Here is a 24,735-nt window from a genome sequence, read left to right on the forward strand (position 1 = left end):
ATTAACCTCAGCTCAGACTCAGGCAGAGATCCACTGTGCTTTCAGTTTTACTCAGAAGATCCAAACAAATTCCCTGATGAAGAAATAAGAAGTAACAAACACATGCATGCACTGTTCATTAAAAACCTAATTTTAAAGCATATTTAAAATTAGGCTTATTACAAAACTGCATTGATTAGATTTTACTTTGACTTTCTCAGGTATGTAATGCTGAAATGTAAAACCAATTAAAGGTTAGGGTAAATGTGTATTTCATTGTGTTTCATGCAATATATTTTCTTAATGGGCTTGGACATTATGAGGAAAGCCTTGCATAATTTGCGAAAACAAAACAAAAGAACATATCTGTTTGAGCTGCAACAACTGCATTTCATGCTGTAGCATAGCACAAGTAGGTAAGAATATTTTTTGTTAAGTTTGCATTTTGTCCAAGTTCCTTGCATTGGTTTACTTCTAAAGACGGGCAGAACAATCCAAATACATAATGCATAAATACCAACGCTGCTATTGATATTGGATTGATACTAGTGCAACAGGATCAGTATTTTGTTTCTTTCCTATAAGTTTAGTATGTAGCCCATTGAATTGTCCATCCATCCATTCTCTTCCACTTATCCTTGTCAGGGTCGTGGGGGAGCTGGAGCCTATCCCAGCTGTCTTAGGGCAAGAGGCAGGGTACACCCTGGACAGGTCGCCAGTCTGTCGCAGCGCTAACACAGAGAGACAAACAACCATTCACACCTACATTCATATCTATGGGCAATTTAGAGTTACCAATTAACCTAACCCCACTAGCTGCATGTCTTTGGAATGTGGGAGGGAGCCAGAGTATAAAAATATACAATCTATGAAAAATCTCTGAACCTTTTGTGTTGACCATCACCTCCGTTTTATTTTTTTAAATGACCCAATGTCTGTTAAAGTCAGACACGTTTCTGTTCCATTTCTCCAAAAAACTCAGTTTCAAAATACATGAAAACCTGAAAGATGTGTTTTATTGTAACTCATTATTGTAAAAAGTGATCATTAAAATGTGTTCAGAATTTGCAAAGTGATGATGATTTATCTTGTGAATCATAACACATTGGTTTTGCCTACATAAGCTACCATTATAAGTTGAAAGTGCCTGTATCGGTATTGGTATCAGTAAGGTCCCTGATACCAATACCAATACTTGATTTTGGTCCAATACCAAAATCCCCAGTATCACAAAGCACTTCCTGTGTGATACTGGATACTTCCAAACTGACCTTAGATGTGGATTTATAGAGAAAAGTTTTTTAAGTGAACAATGTTCATCAGTGCATAAAGTGTGAATGTAGCTTGTGGTGCAAAGCACTTTGGTCAGTAATACTTAACAGTCTACTTAGGTTTAGTTTAAGAAAGTAACAGGCTAATAATGCATATTGTCAAAAGGATCATAACTGTTTTGATTACTGTAATTATTTTAAGTATAGCTCTTTAGTGCTTCGACTAACACAGTTTAAATGCCACACAGTATATTATGGGCTACAGCCAGTTCATCCAAATAAAATGACAAGTCAGTCTGGATCACATCAGTTTTCAATGCATTTGAAGATGAGTCATCCCTTTGCCCCATAGAAAAGCACTGAAGCAGAGGTGAGAACGTTTTTTAGTGTGCCCATGTGTGCATTTTACAAATGTGGGTACAACTCAGTGTCTAACTAAAGGAAGGGCCTTTTTCTGTTCATTATGCGCCTTCATTCACTGAGTGACTGAGTGAAGGGACTAGCTGGGAACCAGTGACACCATATATGAGAAATGACTTGTAATAGACTATTGCTCCACAAGAACTCCTCATCTCCAGCAGTCTGTCTGGAATCTTCACTGGCACTGAAAGGAATACAAAATACAGAAAGAGAGAGTGAGAAAGAGAGAGGGGGAGGCTGAGATTGAGATTGATTGACTAGCTCAGAGTGGTAAAGATGCCAGGAACGAGAGCTGGACAAAAAGGTTGCAGAGAGATGAGGTGAGTTACAGGGAGTTATAGGGATCATTTTGCCTTTTAAAGGGAACAAAGAGATGCTCAACACAAGGCCCAGGATATAAAGATGATTCTGGGGGCTTATTTACCAGAGGGTCAGAGGGATAAATTCACAAAGCTCCCTTCTACTGTCTAAATTTAAAAAAAAAAAAAACATAGATTTTTAGAGGCAGCAGGTTTTAAATGAACAAGGATCTATATTTTTTTTCCAGAAAGGGTCAATGGCAAAATAGAAACAACCAAAACTGGACAGGTTTAGGGTAAAGCAAAAAGGTTAAAAGTTGGGATGGTACAGTTACTAAATAATTACTGTGCAAAATCTTTTGCTGGAAAAATGTTTAAAGCTGTCCATAATGATATGTTCACTATCTACAGATTTACAACTTACTAAATACATACATGAATTTAATTATAAAATTAATCTGGTTATATTTTTCCTTCTACACGTACTTGGTTCTAAATGATGCTTATAGGATGCTGCTTTTATGCAGGTTACTTGTTTTTACCCAATCTTTAGAAATAATTACAGTCACAATTACCCAAGTTTTTTCAGTGTGTTATGCTGCTATTACTGTAATTAAAATCCAGCTTAATATTATTATTATTATTGTTATTGTTGCTAGCTTGAAACTGGACACCCTTTACACACTCCCCGTTCATGCTGACAGGCCGCAGCTCAGACTTCCACCTTCTGAAGTCGACTACCAGTTCTTTTGTCTTGGTGATACTGAGGTCCAGGTTGTTGTCTACACACCAATCTGACAGCCTCTGAACCTCAGCTCTGTACACCGTTTTGTCTCCCCCAGAGATGAGCCCCACCACGGTGGTATCATCTGCAAATTTAATGACTGTGTTAACTGGGTGGGAGCTAACACAGTCATGTGTGTACAGAGTGTACAGTAGGGGATTCAGTACACAGCCTTATGGAGAGCCGGTGTTAAGGCTGAGGGCTGAGGAGAGATGAGGCCCCACTTTCTGTACACAGTCTGACAGGAAGTCTCTGATCCAGCAGCAGGTGGTAGAAGGAAGCTGTTAAACCTCAGGATAAAAAAAGCTTGGAAACTCAGGTGCCCATATGTATGTATGTATGTATGTGTATGTATGTCTAAGTATATGGGTCATTATTCAGGCTTTATGTAAAAAGCCTGAATAATGACCACTTACTTAATAATTACTGGCCCATTTCTAAACTGTCAGGTTTAGGTTCTGGAAAATGTGACAAAGACCAGAGGGAGACTCACACAATAAATACACAGGAGAGAATCAGGGTAGAGGAAACGCCCGGGGAACATGGCTGAAAAGAATCTAAATTGTGTTGTCTTCGTATAGCTTTGAATAATTACACAGTATCCACTTGTGTTTTGCGAGCGTCTGCTCCAAACATTTTCTTATTTCATTCACAAGTCAGTCTTCTTTTATAGAGGCATTCATGAGCCCTCTCAAATACAGCGCCCCCTACTGGCAAAACCCCATTGGCACATGAACACCCACACATCACCACATCCCCTTTTCTCTGACAACATAGGTCCCACGAATCAACATATACACATATTTGTATTACAACAATAATTTTTTTTTCTCTCAACACCATCAGAATATAAAATAAAAACAAATCCAGTCATAGCTTTACAGATTAAGCCTAACTGGTCTCTTGACCTTACGCTCTGACCTCCTCAATACAGGTTCTGAAACAACTGCACTTTTCTCCACATGCTCATGTCCATCCAGTGGTTTTAAACCAGACACTATCTCTGCATGTGACACATCAACATTTTCATCTTCCTCACCATATTGTTCCTCCTGAAATGTCTCTTTAGTCTTCAGCAAGTTACGACGGTTCCTTCTGAACACATGACCTTCTTCAGTTCTTACGTCATATGATCTCGGACCTGCTTCCTGAAGAACAATGGCTTTCCTGCTCCATGCATTCTGATCTTGGATTCTCACTACATCATCCTTTGCAAGCAATCCAAGTGCTCTTGTTCCCTTGTCGTATTGCAGTTTTTGCTTCCATTTCAGATGCTCCTGCTTTTTTATAATTTCTTCACTCTGCTTGCTTTCTGCATAGCAGGGCAAAGTTGTGTGTAGCTTACGATTCATCAGCAATTCTGCAGGGGATAAACCACAGTCAAGAGGAGCAGTCCTGTAGCTCAGCATAGCTAAATAAGGATCTGATCGACTGTCTGTAGCCTTCTTCAGAAGCTGCTTGATGATATGCACTCCTTTTTCAGCCTTGCCATTTGCCTGTGGATGTTGAGGACTTGATGTGACATGTTTAAAGCCGTATTCTCTTGCGAAATTCTGCCATTCTTTGCAATTATAGCAAGGACCATTGTCACTAATGACAGTTTCAGGTATTCCGTGCCTGGAAAAGATAGACTTCACATGTGTGATCACATTATTAGCAGTTGTACTTGTAAGCAGAGCAATCTCAGGAAAGTTAGAGTAATAATCTATCACCAACAGATAGTCTTTCCCATTAAAATGAAATAAATCTGTTCCGACTTTCCTCCAAGGCGCTGTAGGAAGTTCAGGAATCATCATGGGTTCTCTTGCCTGTCTGCTCTGAAACTTGTTACATGTTTCACACTTTCCAACCATGGTCTCAATGTCTTTATTAATGCCAGGCCAGTACACAGTGTCTCTAGCTCTCCTTTTACACTTTTCTATTCCCAGATGTCCCTCATGTATTCTTTGAAGTATCAGCTGTCTCAGACTATGTGGTATCACAATCCTATTGCCTCTCAACAGCAGTCCATCTACCACATTGAGCTCCGATCTAACATGATAATACTTTGAACAAGACCCTTTGGGCCAGTCTCCTTGGATATTTTCCATCACCGTTTGCAGCTCCCTGTCTGCAGCTGTCTCCTCGCATATTTGTTTTATCTTTGCGTCAGACACTGGCAGAGACTCCACTATCATATTAACATGATCGTCTACTTCTTTCTCAGTGGAGCTTGCGTGACACACCTCTGATGCTCGCGACAGTGCATCCGCTAAAGCTAAATGCTTTCCTGGTGTGTATATCAAGTCAAAGCTGTACCTTTGCAGTTTCATCATGAGACGTTGAATCCTCGGCGACATCTCGTTCAGATGTTTCTTAATGATTGACACCAAAGGACGATGATCTGTCTCAACTGTAAAGGTAGGAAGACCATAAACATAACAGTGAAAAATATCAAGTCCATATGCCAGTCCGAGACATTCTTTCTCAATCTGAGCATATCTGGTTTCAGACTTAGTCATGGATCTAGAAGCATAAGCAACTGGTTTCCAACTCCCCTCTTCAGCTTGAAGTAAAACAGCTCCAAGCCCATCCTTTGAGGCATCTGTTGAGATTTTCAGACTCTTAGTTGGATCATAATATGCAAGCACTGGGCACGTTGTCAGTGTGGTTTTTAAATCATTCCATTCTTGTTCATGCCTCGCTGACCATTTAAATTCTATGGAATCACGAAGTAACTCCCTTAGTGCTGATGTTCTCACTGACAAGTTAGGTATGAATTTTCCTACAAAGTTTATCATTCCCATCACTCTGAGCACACCTCTCTTATCTGTCGGGCGTGGCATTGTTGCGATGGCTTTTACTTTTCTTTCATCTGGCTCAATACCTCCAGCAGAGAATTTGTCTCCCAGAAATGTTATTTCCTTCACACCAAAATGACACTTGTCACGATTTAGCTTTAATCCATTCTCCCTCATCCGCTGCAGCACCTTCACCAGTCTTTCATTATGTTCCTGTAGGGTGGAGCCCCATATAACCACATCATCAACATAACAGCGAACACCTTGTAAACCCTCTAACATGTTGTCCATGGCACGATGAAAAATCTCAGATGCTGAGATTATGCCAAATGGCATTCTGAGGAATCTATACCTGCCAAAAGGTGTATTGAAAATACAGTATTTTGAACTTTTCTCATCCAGCTTTATTTGCCAAAAACCCTGTGCTGCATCTAGCTTTGAAAAGTATTTGGCGCCTGCCATTTCACTTGCAACCTCTTCACGCTTTGGTATTTGGTAGTGCTTGATTTAAATCGCCAGGGTCCATGCATATTCTCAAATCATTGTTTTTATTCCTTTTATCCTTACCACAGAGCGTAAGGTCAAGAGACCAGTTAGGCTTAATCTGTAAAGCTATGACTGGATTTGTTTTTATTTCTTTTATCCACACACACCATTGAGTTTACCCACGCAGTCGGTTCTTCCACTTTTGTAATGACCTGCAACTGTAACATCCTGTTAAGTTCTTTCTTTAAACGGTCCTTCAGTGGAGCTGGGACTCTACGTGATGCATGGATCACTGGCTTTGCATCCTCTTTCAGCTGGATACTGTAATTGCATGGTAGACATCCCAAACCTTTGAAGATATCCTCATAATGCTGTACAATGGAGTCAACTGCTCCTCGCTGTCCACTTTCTGTTTCTGGACAGCTGATGTGATACACTCTTTCTACTAGGTTCAATCTTTTGGATGTCACGCCACCCAGCAGTGATTCACGACCTTCTGGAACAACATTAAACAATACATCATAATCTTTATGTTTTATTGTCACTTTAAGCCTGCATTGACCACTGCTCTCAATATACTTTCCATTGTAGTCTTTTAGAGGTACTCTTTTCTTTATTATTTTGGGCTTTGGTTTTATGGCATGGATCTCTGTCATGCTGATTAGGTTCGCCTGCGCACCTGTATCAATCCTTAGTGCCACCAAAGCTCCTTGTATTGGGAGTGAAACAATCCACGTGTCTTCATAATCTGAGCATCGCTCACTGTCCTCTGCTTCGTTATGCTCACTTTTTACATCCTCAAGTGACACTATGCCCACAAAGAAAGTCTCGCTTAAGTCAGTCTCTTCAACTACATGCACTGATTTGGGTTTGGCTTTCGACAGACATTGTTTGGCAAAATGATTTTTTCCATCGCATTTCAAACATCTTTTGCCATAAGCTGGACACTGTCTAGGTTCATGTCTGCTACCACATCGCTTACAGGAGTACACTGTATCCTCTTTGCTGGGCTTCTGCGACATATTCTTCCTCATTTTCTTTTTAACCACAGCTATTCTTGCACTATCATGTACTGCAGCGACGCTCGTCTCATTAAATGTCTTTGCATGCTGCAGGGCTAACTCACTTGCATGACACAGTCTTTCTGCTTCATCCAGAGTTAACTTGGAATCTCTAGTCCGTTTATCATGGATTCCATACACAATTTGATCACGAACCATAGAATCTTTCAGCTCTCCAAAATCACATGACTGTGCCTTCAGCTTCAAATCAGTCACAAAGCAATCAAAAGTCTCTTCTGGTTGCTGCATCCGAGATCGGAAAAAATACCTTTCATATACTGTGTTCTTCTGTGGTGAACAGTGTGCATCAAACTTTTCAATCACTCTGTCATACTTATTCCTGTCACCAACTTCCTCAAACTCAAACGTGTTGAAGACTTCAATGGCTTGAGGACCAGCTACCGTGAGCAGCAATGCAATTTTCCTGGCATCGGGTTTAGAGTCCAGTCCCATGGCAGCCATGTACAGCTCAAACTGCTGCTTAAAACACCGCCAGTTGCTGTCCACATTCCCCACCAGTTTCAGTCCTTCCGGAGGCTTCAAACTTTCCATCTCAAACAGAACTTTGAGCTACTATCGCTTCCGCTCTCCCACTTTTACTCCTGGTACCATGTGTTGTCTTCGTATAGCTTTGAATAATTACACAGTATCCACTTGTGTTTTGCGAGCGTCTGCTCCAAACATTTTCTTATTTCATTCACAAGGCAGTCTTCTTTTATAGAGGCATTCATGAGCCCTCTCAAATACAGCGCCCCCTACTGGCAAAACCCCATTGGCACATGAACACCCACACATCACCACAGGTGACAGACAGGAAGTTACACAAGACCTGCTCCTTGTCTTGTGTAAAGGACTAAGAATATAAATAACAAAACTTGAGAGCACAGGGGAAATATAATTAAACTCGAAGACAGAACATCATAGAACCAGAACCTAAGACATTTCACAAAATCGAAAACAAGTCCCAAACCATAAAAACTCGAAGCACATGGCCAAGAAACCTAGGATCCTAACCAATGTCAAAGGAGCTTGCAAAGAAAAGTGTCTGGACTTCTTTAAGTTGCTTGAAGACGTTTCACCTCTCATCCGAGAAGCTTCTTCAGTTCTAAGGTCAAATGGTGGAGAGTCCCAGATATAAACCCAGATATAGACCCAGCAACACGCTCAGACAAAAACTGGTTCACCCGAAAGACAAAACGCCAAAACACAGACTTAACAATGTGGTGTATGCTGTACAGTGCAGCGAGGAATGCTCAGACCTCTACATTGGAGAGACCAAACAGCCACTTCACAAGCGCATGGCACAACACAGAAGAGCCACCTCCACAGGACAAGACTCAGCAGTCCATCTGCATCTTAAGGATAAAGGACACTCTTTCGAGGATGCCAATGTTCACATTTTGGACAGAGAGGACAGATGGTTTGAAAGAGGAGTGAAAGAAGCCATCTATGTCCACTGTGAGCGACCATCTTTGAACAGAGGCGGGGGTTTACGACACCAACTCTCTGCCATCTATAATCCAGTTTTGAGATCCCTTCCCAGACGCCTTAACGCCCACTCACATCCTGGGCCATCTGACCTCAGGAATTCGCATGATAAGGTGGGGCCAGGTTTCACAATGAACACACCCGAAACTCTGGCTGATTGGGTCCCACACCCAGTTTCACACCTTGGCTCAGGCAATTAGATGATCATCAGGGGGTCCTTTTGTCCCTCTGTGGGGGGTTACTCCCACTAGGTTTATATCTGGGACTCTCCACCATTTGACCTTGGAACTGAAGAAGCTTCTCGGATGAGAGGTGAAACGTCTTCAGGCAACTTAAAGAAGTCCAGACGCTTTTCTTTGCAAGCTCCTTTGACTACGATGACCTGGATGACTGAGAACCTTCACAGACATCCTAACCAATGGCCTTCCTGATGCAACCTCAAAGGGAACTGTCTGCCTTCCAATGATGAAATTGAGGATTTTTCACTTATTAGACAAATATGTGCACTACACTATGGAGTTAAAATCTTACTAAGCACTTTTAAAGAATTAAATGGCCTTGCTCAAAATTATATCAAGGACTTGGTAATCCTCTTTGTGCCTGGACACGATTGGGTAGTACACGAGGGTCAGTGGGCCTTTTATGTTCAAGCTTCCAAACTGTGGAACAGTCTGCCCTTCGGGATCACGGTGTGAACTTCCTTAATAATAGCTTTTAAAACTCTTCTTAAAACATTTATTTTTCATAAAGCTTTTATGAATACTTTTAAAAGTGGCAATGCTGGTTTTATTGCTCTTCTATATTCCTGATATTTTTCTTGTTTTTCTGTTTTTAACTATTTCCTAGATTTAATAATACATCTTTCTCCAAAGTACTTTGTAGCTTTTTTAAGAAAAGTGCTATATAAATAAAGTTTATTTTTAGTATTACTAAAACTAGCAGTTGAAACATATACCTAGAGCATTGTCCAGGAACCTGCTGTGTTTCTGCTAAAAGAAAACTTTGCAAAGGCAATTTATTTAACTGCCACTTTAGATGACTTGGTGATTTCAAGGAAGATGGCGCCGGTGAGGTCGGCTGCCGTCACGACTGCTCCGACCACTTTTTCTTTGTCTTTGTTTTTTAAGTTAGTTTTCAGCGTTTCTAAATCGGCAAAATCATCACCATTGGGTACATTAGGTATGACAGTGACACTCTTGTTTCTATTGGTATACAATGTACTCACAATTCGAAGTTTTTAACTCCGGATCCGAGCTGGCCGAGTGAGATCTCGAGGGAGAACAAAGGGAAGCGGCGGCGGCCTAGAGGGAAGCGAGCCGGCGTCAGGAACAGGCTGAGAGCTCGTGCACACCGCACACCTCTGCCTAGCATCCTGCTCGCCAACGTCCAGTCACTGGAGAACAAGCTTGACGACCTCAGGGCCAGGATAAAGTTCCAGAGAGACATTCGGGACTGCAATCTCCTCTGCTTCACCGAGACATGGCTGAACCCAGCGGTGCTGGACCACGCCATCCAGCCGGCCGAGTTCTTCTCGGTTCACCGCATGGACAGGACACGGGACTCGGGGAAGTCAAGGGGAGGCGGCGTGTGTTTAATGGTGAACAACAACTGGTGCAACAGTGCGAACGTTGTTCCTCTCACACGCTCCTGCACACCAAATCTGGAACTACTGTCCATCATGTGTCGTCCTTTTTATCTACCTCGGGAATTTACATCGGTCATTGTAAGTGCCGTTTATATTCCACCACAAGCGGACACGGTCACCGCCTTATGCGAGCTGCATGAGGCACTCACACAGCACCAGACACAACACCGGGACGCTGCGCTTATTGTGATGGGGGACTTTAATAGCGCCAACCTCAAACGTGCAGCGCCGAACTTTTATCAACACATCACCTGCCCCACCAGGGGTGAAAGGACACTGGACCACTGCTACACTACGGTCAAGGACGGCTACAAGGCACAATCCCGCCCCCCGTTTGGCAAATCTGATCACGCCGCCATCTTCCTCATGCCAAAATACAAACAAAGGCTGAAACAGGAAGTTCCGGTTCAGAGGAAGGTCGCGCGCTGGACGGATCAATCGGTGGCCGCGTTACAGGACGCACTCGATGACGCAGACTGGGGCATGTTCAGAAACAGCTCAGACGATGACGTCAACGTGTTTACGGAAGCGGTTGTGGGATTCATCGGGAAACTAGCGGATGATACCGTGGAGACAAAGACTATCACAACGTTTCCCAACCAGAAGCCGTGGGTGGATAAAACCATCCGCGACGCTCTGAGATCCCGCACCGCTGCCTACAACACGGGACTCATGACGGGGGACATGGACCCGTACAAAGCCGCGTCATATAACGTGCGGAGGGCGGTGAAAGAGGCGAAGCAGCGCTACAGGAGGAAATTAGAGTCACAACTCCAACAGAGTGACTCTAGGAGCCTGTGGCGGGGACTAAGGACAATAACGGACTATAAAGCACCAACAACCGGTATGACGAACGCGGCCGTGACTCTGGCAGACGAGCTGAACACTTTCTATGCTCGCTTCGAGGCTGCAGCTAAGGTCTCCAACAATGCTAGTGTTAGCGGCGCTAACGGCTGCAGACAGGAAGATACTGCCAGCACCGGAAACGTGCTCGTCATCTCCGAGCATGAAGTAAGGAGAGCCTTCAAGAGAGTGAACACCAGGAAAGCAGCAGGACCAGACGGCATCCCAGGTCGTATCCTAAGAGACTGCGCATACCAGCTAGCTCCTGTGTTCACTGAGATATTCAACATCTCTTTATCTCAGTTGGTGATCCCCACATGCTTCAAAGAGTCCATCATTGTTCCTGTCCCGAAGCAACCCCACCCTGCTTCTCTCAATGACTATCGCCCTGTAGCCCTCACCTCAGTAGTGATGAAGTGCTTTGAACGCCTGGTCAGAGACTTCATCATTTCTTCACTACCAGACACACTGGACCCACTACAGTTCGCTTACCGTCCAAATCGTTCCACAGACGATGCCATCTCTCATCTCCTCCACACATCACTCACTCACTTGGACACTAGAAGGGGGAATTATGTTAAAATGCTCTTCATAGACTACAGCTCTGCATTTAACACCATAATTCCCTCCACACTCACCACCAAGCTGGAGCATCTGGGACTCAGCTCATCTATGTGTCAGTGGATCTCCAACTTCCTAACTGGCAGACCACAGGCAGTAAGGATGGGCGGACATGTCTCAGCCTCCACCACTCTCAGCACTGGAGCCCCACAGGGGTGTGTTCTGAGCCCCCTGCTGTACTCTTTGTACACATATGACTGTGTGGCCACTACCAGCTCCACCACCATCATCAAGTTTGCTGACGACACCGTCGTGGTGGGCCTGATCTCTGATAACAACGAGACGGCCTACCTGAAGGAGATTAGGAATCTGGAGAACTGGTGCCAGAGGAACAACCTCCTTCTAAACGTCAGTAAGACAAAGGAGCTGATAGTGGACTTCAGCACTAAGCAGGAGAGGAACTACCAGACCCCCGTCATCAACGAGTGCCCAGTGGAGAGAGTGGACAGCTTCAAATACCTCAGAGTTCACATCACGCAGGACCTGTCATGGTCCTGTCACATCAACACCGTGGTGAAAAAGGCCCGACAGCGTCTCTACCACCTCAGACGCTTGAGAGACTTCCAACTGCCCTCCAAGGTGCTCAGGAACTTTTACTCGTGCACCATAGAGAGCATCCTGGCGGGAAACATCTTAACCTGGTTCGGGAACAGCACCATGCAGGACAGACGAGCTCTACAGAGGGTTGTGCGGTCAGCTGAGCGCACCATCCGCTCCGAGCTCCCTGACCTGCACTCAATCTACAGCAGGCGGTGCTGGACCAAGGCCAGGAAGATCGTGAAGGACCTCAGCCATCCCAACAACAGACTGTTCTCTCTGTTGAGGTCAGGAAAGCGATTCCGCTCCCTGAAGACCAACACAGAGAGACTGAGGAGGAGCTTCTTCCCGCAGGCGATACGGTCTCTCAATCACACCACCACACAGTACTGACCCACACATATGGTTCTTACACACACACTGGACTTTCTGGACTTTGGTTTTGCACAACACTGGTCACTATATTCTTCATTTCCGGTTAATACTTGTACAGCTGCTGTTATTGTGTATATATTTATTTATATTTAGATTTCTTCATACATTCTTATATAGTTCTATATTGTGTATTGTGTATTTTGTTGTACAGTTATTTTATTTTCAACTTTAATTTATATATTTATCTTTTTCATATTTATTTCCTATCTTATTCATAGCCTTTTCCTTTTTTGTTTTCTTTAGGTCACGAGCAGTTGTCCAAGCATTTCACTACATATCGTACTGTGTATGACTGTGTACGTGACAAATAAAATTTGAATTTGAATTTAATGTTTTCTTTCAAAGTAAAACCAACACATTTCAAATTACACAACTTTTACTTTGATGACCTAACTACTAGGGGTGCAAAGATATTCGTATCGATATTGAACCGTTCGATACAGTGCTTTCGGTTCGGTACGCATATGTATCAAACAATACAACATTTGTAATTTATTTTATCAACTTTCCTTCTGACGATGCTGTCTGTGTGGAGTGCTCAGTGAATCTGCGTTCGACTACTCCGCCTAGGCTGCACTGTCGAGCGCAGATCCACTGAGCGCTCCACACAGACAGCATAGTCAGAAGGAAGAGCGCAGGGCAAGCTAGCGAGACAGAAGTTAAGCTCTCCTTGCAACATAGCAAATTGAACCTCCCCCACCCTCATTCAGATCTGGCGTTTGGAATTATTTTGGTTTTCATGTGACGTATGACCCTGAAGGTAAGCGAGTCATGGACTAAAGTAAAACAGTATGTTGGATGCAGTGTTGGGGAGTAACGGAATACATGTACCGCCGTTACGTATTTAAAATACAAAATATGAGTAACTGTATTCCGTTACAGTTACCGTTTAAAAAGGTGGTATTCAGAATACAGTTACTTTGTTGAAATAAATGGATTACACGGCGGTACTTTCCTGTTTCATATTGTCACGGGTCAGGACTGTTTGGGTTTTGTTTGACAGCTACGTTCTGTTGTTCCAGGCGGCAGCGTTACGGTTGCCATGGTTACAGGGCGACGCTCTATCTCTCGCGCGGCTGTGTGTTTCCTGAGTGAGAGAGCACCTTTTTGTTGTTGTTGTTGTTGTTGTTGTTGTGCTAAGCTAACAGGCAGAATGCTACAAGAATAGCTCAAAAGAATGTAGCCTCATGGGCAGTATAGTCCGTGTTGCAGGGAGAATGCACTGCCATACACGTTATGTGTCTGTGAGCAAGAGGAGGGAGAAAAAAGGATAATGGAAAGGTACGAGCAGTCATCGAGAAAAAACGGGAGCTGGAAGCATGTAAATATAATAATAACCACTGCAGCCAAGAAGAGTGCCTGAGGAGCCCAGTTGTAAGTAAGCTATTAAGACTCGACTGTACACCGTGTTCTCCTCCGAAAACAATAAGTTCCGTTGGAGCAGTCTTTCAACGCCTTTCTCTGTCTCTCGCAAGAAAAGTTGACCCACACAACAAAGTAAAGCTATTTTTCGGCTAAAAGCCCAACACGGACCCCGCCGTATTAGTCAGAGGTCCCTTTACTACAGTTCGGAGTCGCGGACCTTCAGTAATGGTAATAAATCACACAGCAATAGTACATTCACGTTGTTGTAAAAAGCACGATAATATGTTAAGTAATCCAAAGTATTCAGAATAGGTTACTGTCATTGAGTAACGTAACGGAATACGTTACAGAATACATTTTGGGGCATGTATTCTGTATTCTGTAGTGGAATACATTTTAAAAGTAACCTTCCCAACACTGGTTGGATGTGCCGTGCAATGCTCAATTACATGGGTGGGAACTAGTGTGTTAGCGCAGTTAGCTCGTTAACGTGTTGGCCGTCTAGCCCCATGCACGGGGCTATCAGGGGTAGCTCGTTAACAGAGATTTGCCGTGTTGTGGCGTTAAGGTCATTTTAACGAGGTTAACCTGAAAGCACTAGTGGGAACACAACGAATATGACTGCACATCGACGTCCCAGGACTAGCAATTTTTCCAGGCGGGCTACCAAAATCTATCTCTTCCCTGCCCGTCGGGCTATTGTAGGAAGGAAAAATATATGTCAATGCTTTTGCATTCCTTCGGAAATGTAGCTGGGTAATTATGTCATTGGCATCGGTGAGCCACTGTCAATATGTGACATATTGAAATCGCGTTTGAATTTGCGCTTGTTTTTTGCTTTCACTTTGCAATCGCGTGAACTGTGTATAGAGAGCGACAGTACTGATTGGTGAGTAGAGCTGGGCGATATGAGATTTTTTCATATCACGATATGTTCTTTTCATTTCAGGCGATAACGATATCTATCACGATATAAGCCAAATAACTATATTTGTAAGATTTAAATGTGCCGTTGCTCACAAGTAAAATGTGAAATAATCAGCAGCTTGTTTTTATTTAAATATTTATTTCCCATAATAAGTTCAACAGGGTAGATGTACTTAAGGAACATGAGACTTTTTCAGATAAATAAAGGCAAATATTGCAAACTACACAAAAGGCAGCCGCTAAAGCGTTTAAGTTTCAAAATAGAACAAACGAAACAGACTAAATTGTCAATTCCACTTAGAAACAAAATATTAATTCTAAAAATAAATCTTAGTTTGTTTTACAGAAGAACAGACAAAACTGACTAACCTTTGTCAATATCAAATAAACTGAGAACTAAAAGGAAATTCTCAATCTCTCCTTGTTGTATAGCTTAGCTTTTCAAACAGTTTTAACAGTTACTTTAGTCTGACAAAAGCCGAATGACGAATTAGCGCTTCCAGTCAGAGACTGAGGCTACGTCCACACGTACACGGGTATTTTTGAAATCGGAGATTTTCCGTTTTCGTTTTAAAAAATAATCCCGTCCACACATAAAGGCAGAAATGAAGGAAAACGCTGCTATGAACATGCCAAAGCAGCAGGTGGCGCTAGATTCCTAACCGTGCAGAAATGTTGGCCAATCAGAAGTCTAGAAGCCTCGGTGGGAAAAAGTAAACAAAGCTGGGGCATAGAAGCAGAACAGAGTCGTAAGTGTGGAGGGACAGTAACTGTGTGTATATGTAAGCATTTAAACACTGCAGAGAGTAGAATTAACAGTAACAGTATTGTAGAAATTCATTTCACCGAAACAATAACGTGGCGCACAGTGTGACGCATGCACCAGTTTATTGTATTTCCAGACTTGCTTTCGGCACATTTACAGTGCACGCTACTCTGTTTTTGTCAGACTTGAAATAGCCGAAATACCTTCACACTACGGAACTTCTATGGCTCTTCCGTTCGACAATCTCTCCGGCATTGGAACCATCATCTGTTTTCTCTTCGGTCACGCTCGGTTGATTTTTCTAGTCGGCACACTCATTTCCTCCATTACGCGCTGGCTCCATTACCCGCTGGCTGTTTCCCAAACAAACACACGTGCGGCTTGGCACTTGTGCTGTACGTAACAAGTCACGCGACGTGACGCTGCGGCTGTGATTGGTTCGGCTCTGCGCTGCTTAATTTGGATTGGCTGACCTTTTTTTTTTTTTTTTTTTTTTTTTTAAGAGGACAAGAGCGGCGAGGTCTATCGCGATAGCTTAATTTCTCTATCGAGTAAAAGTTATATCGCGATACATATCGTTATCGTTCTATCGCCCAGCTCTATTGGTGAGTGATGATAATTTGTGCACCAATTCCTCTGACATCGTCTTATTAATCGTTAGCTTACTACGCAAACATGACAAGTGAAATCTCCCGCAGCAAGCTTAAACATGTAAGAGGATGCAGAGAATCGCTGAGCTTATGTGAGTGCGTGTGTAAAAGCAGCAGGATATATATTTCAGTTCTGCTGAGCCAAATAAGACAGGTCAGGGTGAAGAAGTGACAGCCAAAGAAAAGCTTACCGCAAAACGGAAAAGTTATGACAAATCAGACTATAAGGCAAAAAGAAAGTGCAGCTTTATGGTTTCATGGACAAAAGAATTTCTGTGGCTGCAATATGACGAGCTAAATAACCAGGGGTGCACATAAGTGGTCCGCAGGTGCGCATTCGCTGTCAAAATAAAAAACACGCACAAGGGTTAGGGTTGAACTTAAAAACTGTACTTTCGAGTTAAAATATATATTTTGTATCGAAAAAATATCGAACCGTGACACCAAAGTATCGAACCGAACCGTGAATTTTGTGTATCATTGCACCCCTACTAACTACTACCAGAAAACCACAGCAACCACATGGAATATACATTTTCCCCTTGTGATCTGTGGCTGCCAGGAGCCCACTGACTGGTTTCTGATGGCTACTGGACATCTGTAAAATTTACTGTTTGCCATGGTTCTGGGTAGGTTGACCTTTCTGAGCCTTTTAAGTTTATGGTGTGTCTCTGTGAACTATTCCTGTTGTAATATCTGGGTTTTCTATTTTTTGAGTATTGAGTTCTCCTCATTGTTGAGTTATAATTCCGTTTCCCTGTTGTCTTGTCAGGATGTCTCGTCTCCCATTCCTGTGTGTCGTTCCATGTCTCCCCTGTCAGTCATGTTTATTCCATGTTTCCCTCAGCCCGTCATGTCTCTCTTTCACTCTCTTATTTGTATCAGCTGTGTTCCCTATGTGTGTCCACTCCCCTTATCTCCTCTGTGTATTTAGTGGCTGTATCCCAATTCACGGTCTGCAGCCTTAAAGGCCGCATTTTAAGGCCGATTACGTCACCGCGACGCGACGAAGGCTGTCCCAATTCGAAGGCTGCTCGAAATGCGGCTCTCAAATGCGTCCTTCATTTCCCTGAATTTTAAGGACGTGGCGGTGTAGACTTCATGGCCCAACATATCCCAGAATGCATAGCGCGGCGGTGGGTGTGGATAATTTTGCCGAAAAAATGGCAGATGAGGGGCGCCCGAAGAGTGAACTTTAAGTACTGAATATTATGTCACTTATTTATGTGCAAATGTTTAATAACGAAGAACATTAAAACATTACTGTTGGCCACATGTCGGCAAAGTTATGTGACATTAGTGACGTTTGTACTAACTTGGTTTTAAAGCCTTTACTTTAAAATATACGCCGTTCAATAGCTGAGCTTAATCTTACAGAGAATGATCAAAGCTCATGTAGAAACAAACAAATGAACAAAAGATTTTCTCCTTCATTTCTGTCAAACAAAGCTGTATGAAACGTTTCCAGCTGTTAGTATCATGGTTGCTAGGCAACCTGGGCAGTGCAACGGAGGCTAGACCGTCCCATTTCACAAACCTCGCACTTCCGGCCTTAGCGGTCTTTAAGTACGTGGCTCTTGAGGATCGTTGAGGCTGCATACTTTAAGGCTGCAGACCCTGAATTGGGATACAGCCAGTATGTGAGCTTGTGTCAAGTCATCTGCTCGTCAACCTATGTCTGTTTGTCTCCCTCGTGTTCCCAGTTCCTAGTTTTTCTTCCCCACAGTCCCAGAGCTTCTCTCTTAGTTTAGTTTTTCCCAGTTTAGATTTGGCCTTGGTTTTATTTTTTCTATGTTTTGTACCTTCGTGCTTCAGCGTGAATAATCTGTCTCCTCGTATTGTCTGCTTCTGGGTCCGCTTAAATACATATAAGGTCTGCCTTCGCAGCCCTTGACACTGTTAAAGTCCCAGTCACACAAGTCTAGACACCATTCACCCACTGGCTTGTGAATGGACATTTTTCCATGGTTGCTGACCATTCTCTGTGTGACTGGGGCATTAGAGAATTTGGCTCCTAATTGAAACTGCTGCTCTGTCACAAACCTAACTGCAAAGAGGATACTTTGTTTGAATATAGTAATCACTTTTTACTAGTTTTTTTGTTGTTGTAGTTTTCTGCCACTTTTATCCTCTCTATAAACTGAAGATAAAACTTTGCACATGTCACCCTTTTTAACTGAGTAGTCAAAATCAGTCAAATCCACAGTAATCTGTCATCCAAGGTCAAGGAAAAAAAACAAATATTTGATAATCTACTCTTGTAGGGTTTAGTTAGGATCGTCAGGAGACTGGCAGTGGTAACTCAACTTAAAGAAGGAAAAACCCTCCACTCAGAATGAGACACTGACAACAACTTAAAGGGAAAAGTGATTTGAGTGTATTCCACATTTAAATGATGCAAAAACATAGACATGAACAACATTTAAATCATTTCAACTTGTAATGTTCAACAATGTCCAATATATCACTTCAAGTGTCCATAAATGTATTAGGTAGAGCGTCCTTTCTAGGCACCTCCAGTGGCATCCAGTCCTTAGATGGCACCGCTCGGTCCTTGCAGCAGATTTCTACCCCATAAAAAAAAACCCAGCCTGCACACAACCTGCAGAGCGATCACTTCACTTGTAAAATAAAACACCTATTTCTCTTTTGTCTTTACACATCACACATCTATACAGGTCTCATTGGCCAATAACAATTTATCAACGACAAAAATACATTTCACTGCAAATCATAACGCATGAAAAGTGTCTCACGTGGTGTGTTAGCTAAAAACCTCACATGTAAGCGCATTAGCCCAGGGAGCACATGTGGGTACGCTAGCACACTTTCCACAGGCTAACACAGCTAAGCAATCGTTAGCAGGTTCTGTCACATTTCCGACAAACATAGTATCCTGACTGGTTTTATACTCTTAAAATTAGAATAAAAACAGAATTTGCAATGAAATAACCATGGGTTACACACAGAAAATGTGAATGATGGACTTTGCTTTTTTACTGCGATCGATGTTTATCAGGAAAATTTCTCTCGCTTTTAAACATTTGTCTTTTTTTCCCCAAACAAGCTTAGTCAAGACCCTTGTTGAACAAAACATATTTTTTAAAAACATTAGGTTGAAAATATTAAATTACAAAATACAGATTTTATATAAATAAAAAATATAGATTTACAAAAATAAAATAATTTAAATAAACAGAGGGATCAAAAATCACATGGAAAAAAAGTAAAGGATGGATCAGCTGGTTTTGTTTTGCCAACCTAAAGGGTGACTTAATCAGTTTCATGAGCCCCAGACCACCATGTGGATATAACACACCCATGCAGTCTTTAAGCAAGTGAGGGTTCATCTGTCATTCTTCTCAAAATCAATTCACGCCCTCCGGCTGCAGTTTTAACACCAGCAGTGTCAGCGATTGTTCCTTCACTGCCCGACAGGCAATCATAAACCAGTTGTTGGATTACTTTACCAAGAATAGCATCAAGCGTGAAGAACGCAGGACCCACAGCGAGGAGCCTGATCAGAAGTACATTTGTTTGAAGAAAGAAAAAATCTCCCAGGTTTACTTCAGGTTTGACTTTCTGCAGCTCAGGAAACAATACAACACCTATTACATGTTCCATTTTATGCTTCTCCGACTTCCTTTTTTTGTCTGTACATCTATGTGTAAAAAAGGAATCCCTGCATGCAGCAACAGGCCCTCATAGAGCCACCACTGTTACTTCCTGACAAGTGAATTACTTTGATCTGACCTTGGGAAAAAAAAATCTATATATGCATCAGTGATAGATTTGAGACAGACTGAAGTCCAGTTGTTCAGATAATCTCGAGGGACAGTTTGCGCTACGTTTTAGCCAGATGCATCTCTCCACGATGCAGACACGATCTCATAAGGGTGAATATATCAATAAGCAGTTGGTAGAAATGACCACTTATAGGCTCTGTCCCATCTGTACCCCAGAATAATGACAACTACAGTAAAATCACAGTGCACATTAGTTTTGTAACAATAAAAGAGGCAATAAAAGACAAGACAATAATACTTTTCAAACAATAAAAGCTTGTGTTTAGTTCCTAAGTGCACCATTTTGACTCATCACTGTGTTTTAGATAGATATAATTTGTTATGACTAACCTTCTTAAATATGAAAGTGATTGTTTTTTTTCCCTATACCTCCAAACAGCACCACAGGGAAAATATGTAATCCAGTTTTTTGATCTACTGAATTGCATAGATGGAATGTGTCATTTTTTTTCATGGTCTTGAGCAATAATTCTTTGGCCATTGAGAGCTTTTTTTACTCATATTCAGTCCGATGCTTGTATCTGACCATGACCATGAATGTTTTGTTTGTTTGTTTGTTTGTTAAGCCACATAACACTAAGCTATTAGTCATTCAAACATAAAAAAAGAAACCTAACTCAAGGGATAACCCAAGTGTTGTGTTTACTCATAACTGTCATGACTGTCTGGGTCGTTGACCCAGTGTTTTGTGTTTCATTTTGGTTTCATCTTGTGTTTGGTGTTTATTCTGAATTTCTATTAGTTCTTTGGGTTTGGTTGTCGTGTTTATTATCCCTACCTGTGTCTTCCCTCTGTGCTCCGTTCGGGTCCCTGCGTTTGGTGTTGTAAAACAGTCTGTGTGTTTCCGGTTTTACTTTGTAGGTCTGCTTCTCGTTATGTCCATTAGTGTCAGCTGTGCCCCCTCCTGTGTGCCATTTCCTGATTGCCTGGTGTGTGTATTTATAGTGTGTGTCTGCCTGTGCTCCTCATCGCGTCGTCTGTGTTTCTCAGTGAATCCTCCAGTGTTTCTCCAGTGTTTCTCCAGTGTTTCTCCGCCCAGCCTTCTTTATCTGCCGTCTCTGTATGTCTCCCGGTGTCATTATGTTATCTGGTTTGTTTGTTAGTTTTGCCCAGTTTAGGTTTATGTTCAGTTCTGCCCTCACCTTTGTTATTTTTCATTGTAAATAAAGCTCCACTCATATCTCCACTGCCATCTGCATCTTGGATCCTCATTCATTCGACTGCTGCCCCAGCCGTGACAATAACAGACAATTCAACAAACTGATAGATAGGTGTTAGAGTTGATTATTTTAAGATTGTCATTTGTGCAAAGTTACATGACCATTGCTTTTATGTGTGCAAATAAAATGTTTTCTCCATATTGGGTTTTTCACCATGACAATGATCCCAAACAATACCTGGATTAAAACAAACAAACAAACCCCACACACAATGGGACGATATCGATCATGGACTGGCCTCCACCAATCCTGGACCTCAACATGATCTGAGCCATGTAGGATCATGGCAGAGAATGGAACAAAAGGAGGCAACATCCAAAGATGCACGTTAAGATACCTGGAAAACTATTCCTGAAGACTACTTAAAGAAATTACAAGAAAGCTTGCCAAAGACAGTTCAGGTGGCATTGAAAAATAAAAGTGTTTTGCCTTACATACTGTATTTCCTTGTATGTTGGCACATGTGTCAATACATTACTTCAACCATTTCCCATTTTTCTAGGAACAAAGAATGAGGGTATGCTCCAGACCTTTGCACAGAACTATATTCTGGCAAGTGCAATTCAATTCAAGTGTATTTAAATAGTTCAAACAATCAAATAATCCCATATGAGCAAACAATTTGCACCGGTGGAAGAAAGTCTCTTTAAACAGGGAGAAACCTCCAGCAAAACAAGGCTGAGGGAGGTGCAGCCATCTTTGTCAACCGGGTGGGGTTTGAGGGGGAAAGAGAAGAGAAAAAAAGAGAGCATAGGGACACAGAACAAAACACAAGCTAAGGGAAAAGGGGACAGATTTATTGATATGCTACAGTGATATATAAACAGGTTCAGATTAAAAAGTAGTGAGTGGAGAGAGTTAGTGTATCACAGTCTATCACATTAAGCCCATTAAGGCCACAAGCCGAAACGCGTTGGTCAATTATTAAAGTTGTTCATCTTCCTTTAAGTGTTGCTGGAGTTCCTGCATTGTGAACTCTTTCATCCTCTCCATGCACCTTGGAAGTAGGTGAAGTTGTGCCAGAAATCTTTGCTGTGATTTACCACATTAAGCCCGCAGAAGTCTGAGCCTATATCACCATAACCAAAAGGAGGGTTCAGAGTCATGTGATCCAGTCCTAATGCTCAGCTTTACCAAATTAAAGTTTTGAGTTGAATCTTAAAAGTAGAGAGGGTTTCTCTATCCTGAATCCAAACTGGGAGTGCAGGTGAACTGAAATGAGTTGAATGAATACAATTTAAACTAGAAAGATTTGCATTTCCTGCGAAAATGCAGTGTGGATGCTTTAAAGCTGAAGCTGTATGCAAAAACTAGCTGAAAAAGCTGAAAAGTTGCAGAAATTGTAAAAACTTTGCAGAAGCAAAGGAACTTTGCTAAAATGGAATAACTTAGCAGAACTGCAATATCTTAGAGGAAACATAATACTTGGCAGAAATACAATAGCATAGCAGAACTTAGCAGAAATATTGTAACTTACCAGAAACATGATAACTTCTCAAAAATACAAGAATTTAGGAGAAATAGTATAACAGAAAGAATACATTTAGCCAAAAATACTTAAGCATTACAGAAACACTATGATTTAGAAAAATAGTACAACAGAGCAGAAATACTGTGATTTACCAGAGACACTGTGATGAACTATGAATATTGTAATTTTAAATCAATACTATGTTTTAGCACAAATACTATAATTTGACAGAAATACTATATTTAGCACAAATCTTATAAAATAGCAGAAATAGTATGATTTAGCACAATAGTAATAACTTAAACAGAAAAATTGGAAAAGCAAAATGGACAGCTGAAAAAATGCTGAACATGCTAAGGGTCCCTCAAATATACTTGTTAAATGAAAAAAATTGGCAAAAAAAAATATAACAGCCACACAATCACAAATATGGACACATATGGAAACACACATGCACAGAGAGAGACACACACAAGATCCAATTCAGTCAACCAGTCTAAATATATTGAATTTGAATCTTACAATGAGATCATCCCATAAAAAGGCTTCCTCTCTCTCTCTCTCTCTCTCTCTCTCTCTCTCTCTCCATCTCTCTCTCTCTCTCACACACACACACACACACACACACACACACACACACACACACACACAGAGAAGTAAGTTTCTAGCTCAGTCAAGCAGCCTTGGAGCTGCTGAATTTGAATCCACCAATCAGAGAGCCTGTGCACTTTTTCCCGCCAAAACAGGTGCATGCAGCACAGAGAGACACAGGATTTTTGCAGTCTATTTCTCATAATGACGACTCCCCTCAAACAAATGACCATAATTTCCTAACCGTAGGGGCTAGAACGGTCATTCTTACACCGTTTTGTTCAGAAGAGATGGGGGAATCTTAAAGTGTTGACAATTTATCATTAAAATATGAATTATTAAAGATAATTGACTTCTAATGCACCATAACTGAGTAGAGCAAAGCAAAAACTGCCTTGACTTGCCCTCAAACAACGCTTTCTAACTCTAAATCTATTTGGAGTATCAATATCATTCTTTCACCGTAAGAGACAGCAGGCTTTGGTGAACAATCATGGAAATTTTCAGGTCTCTGTGGAAATCCATTAAAAAGATATGACGAAAGAAAAAAGTGGTTCATTTCCAGAGTTTGAAATCTGAAGAAATCTGAGCGAAGGACGAATTTCCTACCCTCAAACAAGTCTAACTCATTTCAGAACGGTAATAGGTGAGAAAATAATTCTTGAATTGTGAGCGTCAGGAGTGTCTGAAGATATACTGGGACAAGCCTTATGTCTTAACTTTGCTTCGTTAAGGAGATATGACGATTCGAATATGCCTCTCATTACAGAAATCAAGCGGTGATTTTGAACAAGCTCTCCATTGACTTTCTATGGAGAGTTTTGCGACTTTGTGTTGGTCTGAGGAGATTTGCCAAAATTCTATAAATCCCACAACAATGATAGTGACATTTTCGGAAACCCAGCAAAAGTACCTACGTTTTGATGTATAATTTGTGGAAGTTGAGTGAAGATTGAGCAAGTAGCAAGAAGTTGTTCGGACATGAAGAGAAGACTGCAAAACCTTCAGTGGCAGACTGGAAGCCAAGTGCATAGCAACCATAACAACGCATGTATTTTGTGAAAAATCACAATTTTGCAACTGAAAACTTTAAGAGGCATAAAGGTAAAACGGTAAAAGATTTGAAAAAGCTGAATCATACCTGAATAGCCCAATAATTTGAGAACATTTTAAAGTTTGAATGGTTGTTCTACGTGAAAATATGAGGAAGTAGTTAAGTTTCAGAAACAAGCAAATTTTAGCAGAATTGCAGAAGTTTCCCATTCATTTCAATGGGACAAATTAAGCTTA

This window comes from Aulonocara sp. 'chitande type north' Nkhata Bay, linkage group LG7, assembly GCF_057382095.1.
Source record: "Aulonocara sp. 'chitande type north' Nkhata Bay isolate Kocher_YH1m ecotype deep benthic linkage group LG7, A_spYH_male_GT1.1, whole genome shotgun sequence".
Classification (NCBI taxonomy): Eukaryota; Metazoa; Chordata; class Actinopteri; order Cichliformes; family Cichlidae; genus Aulonocara; species Aulonocara sp. 'chitande type north' Nkhata Bay.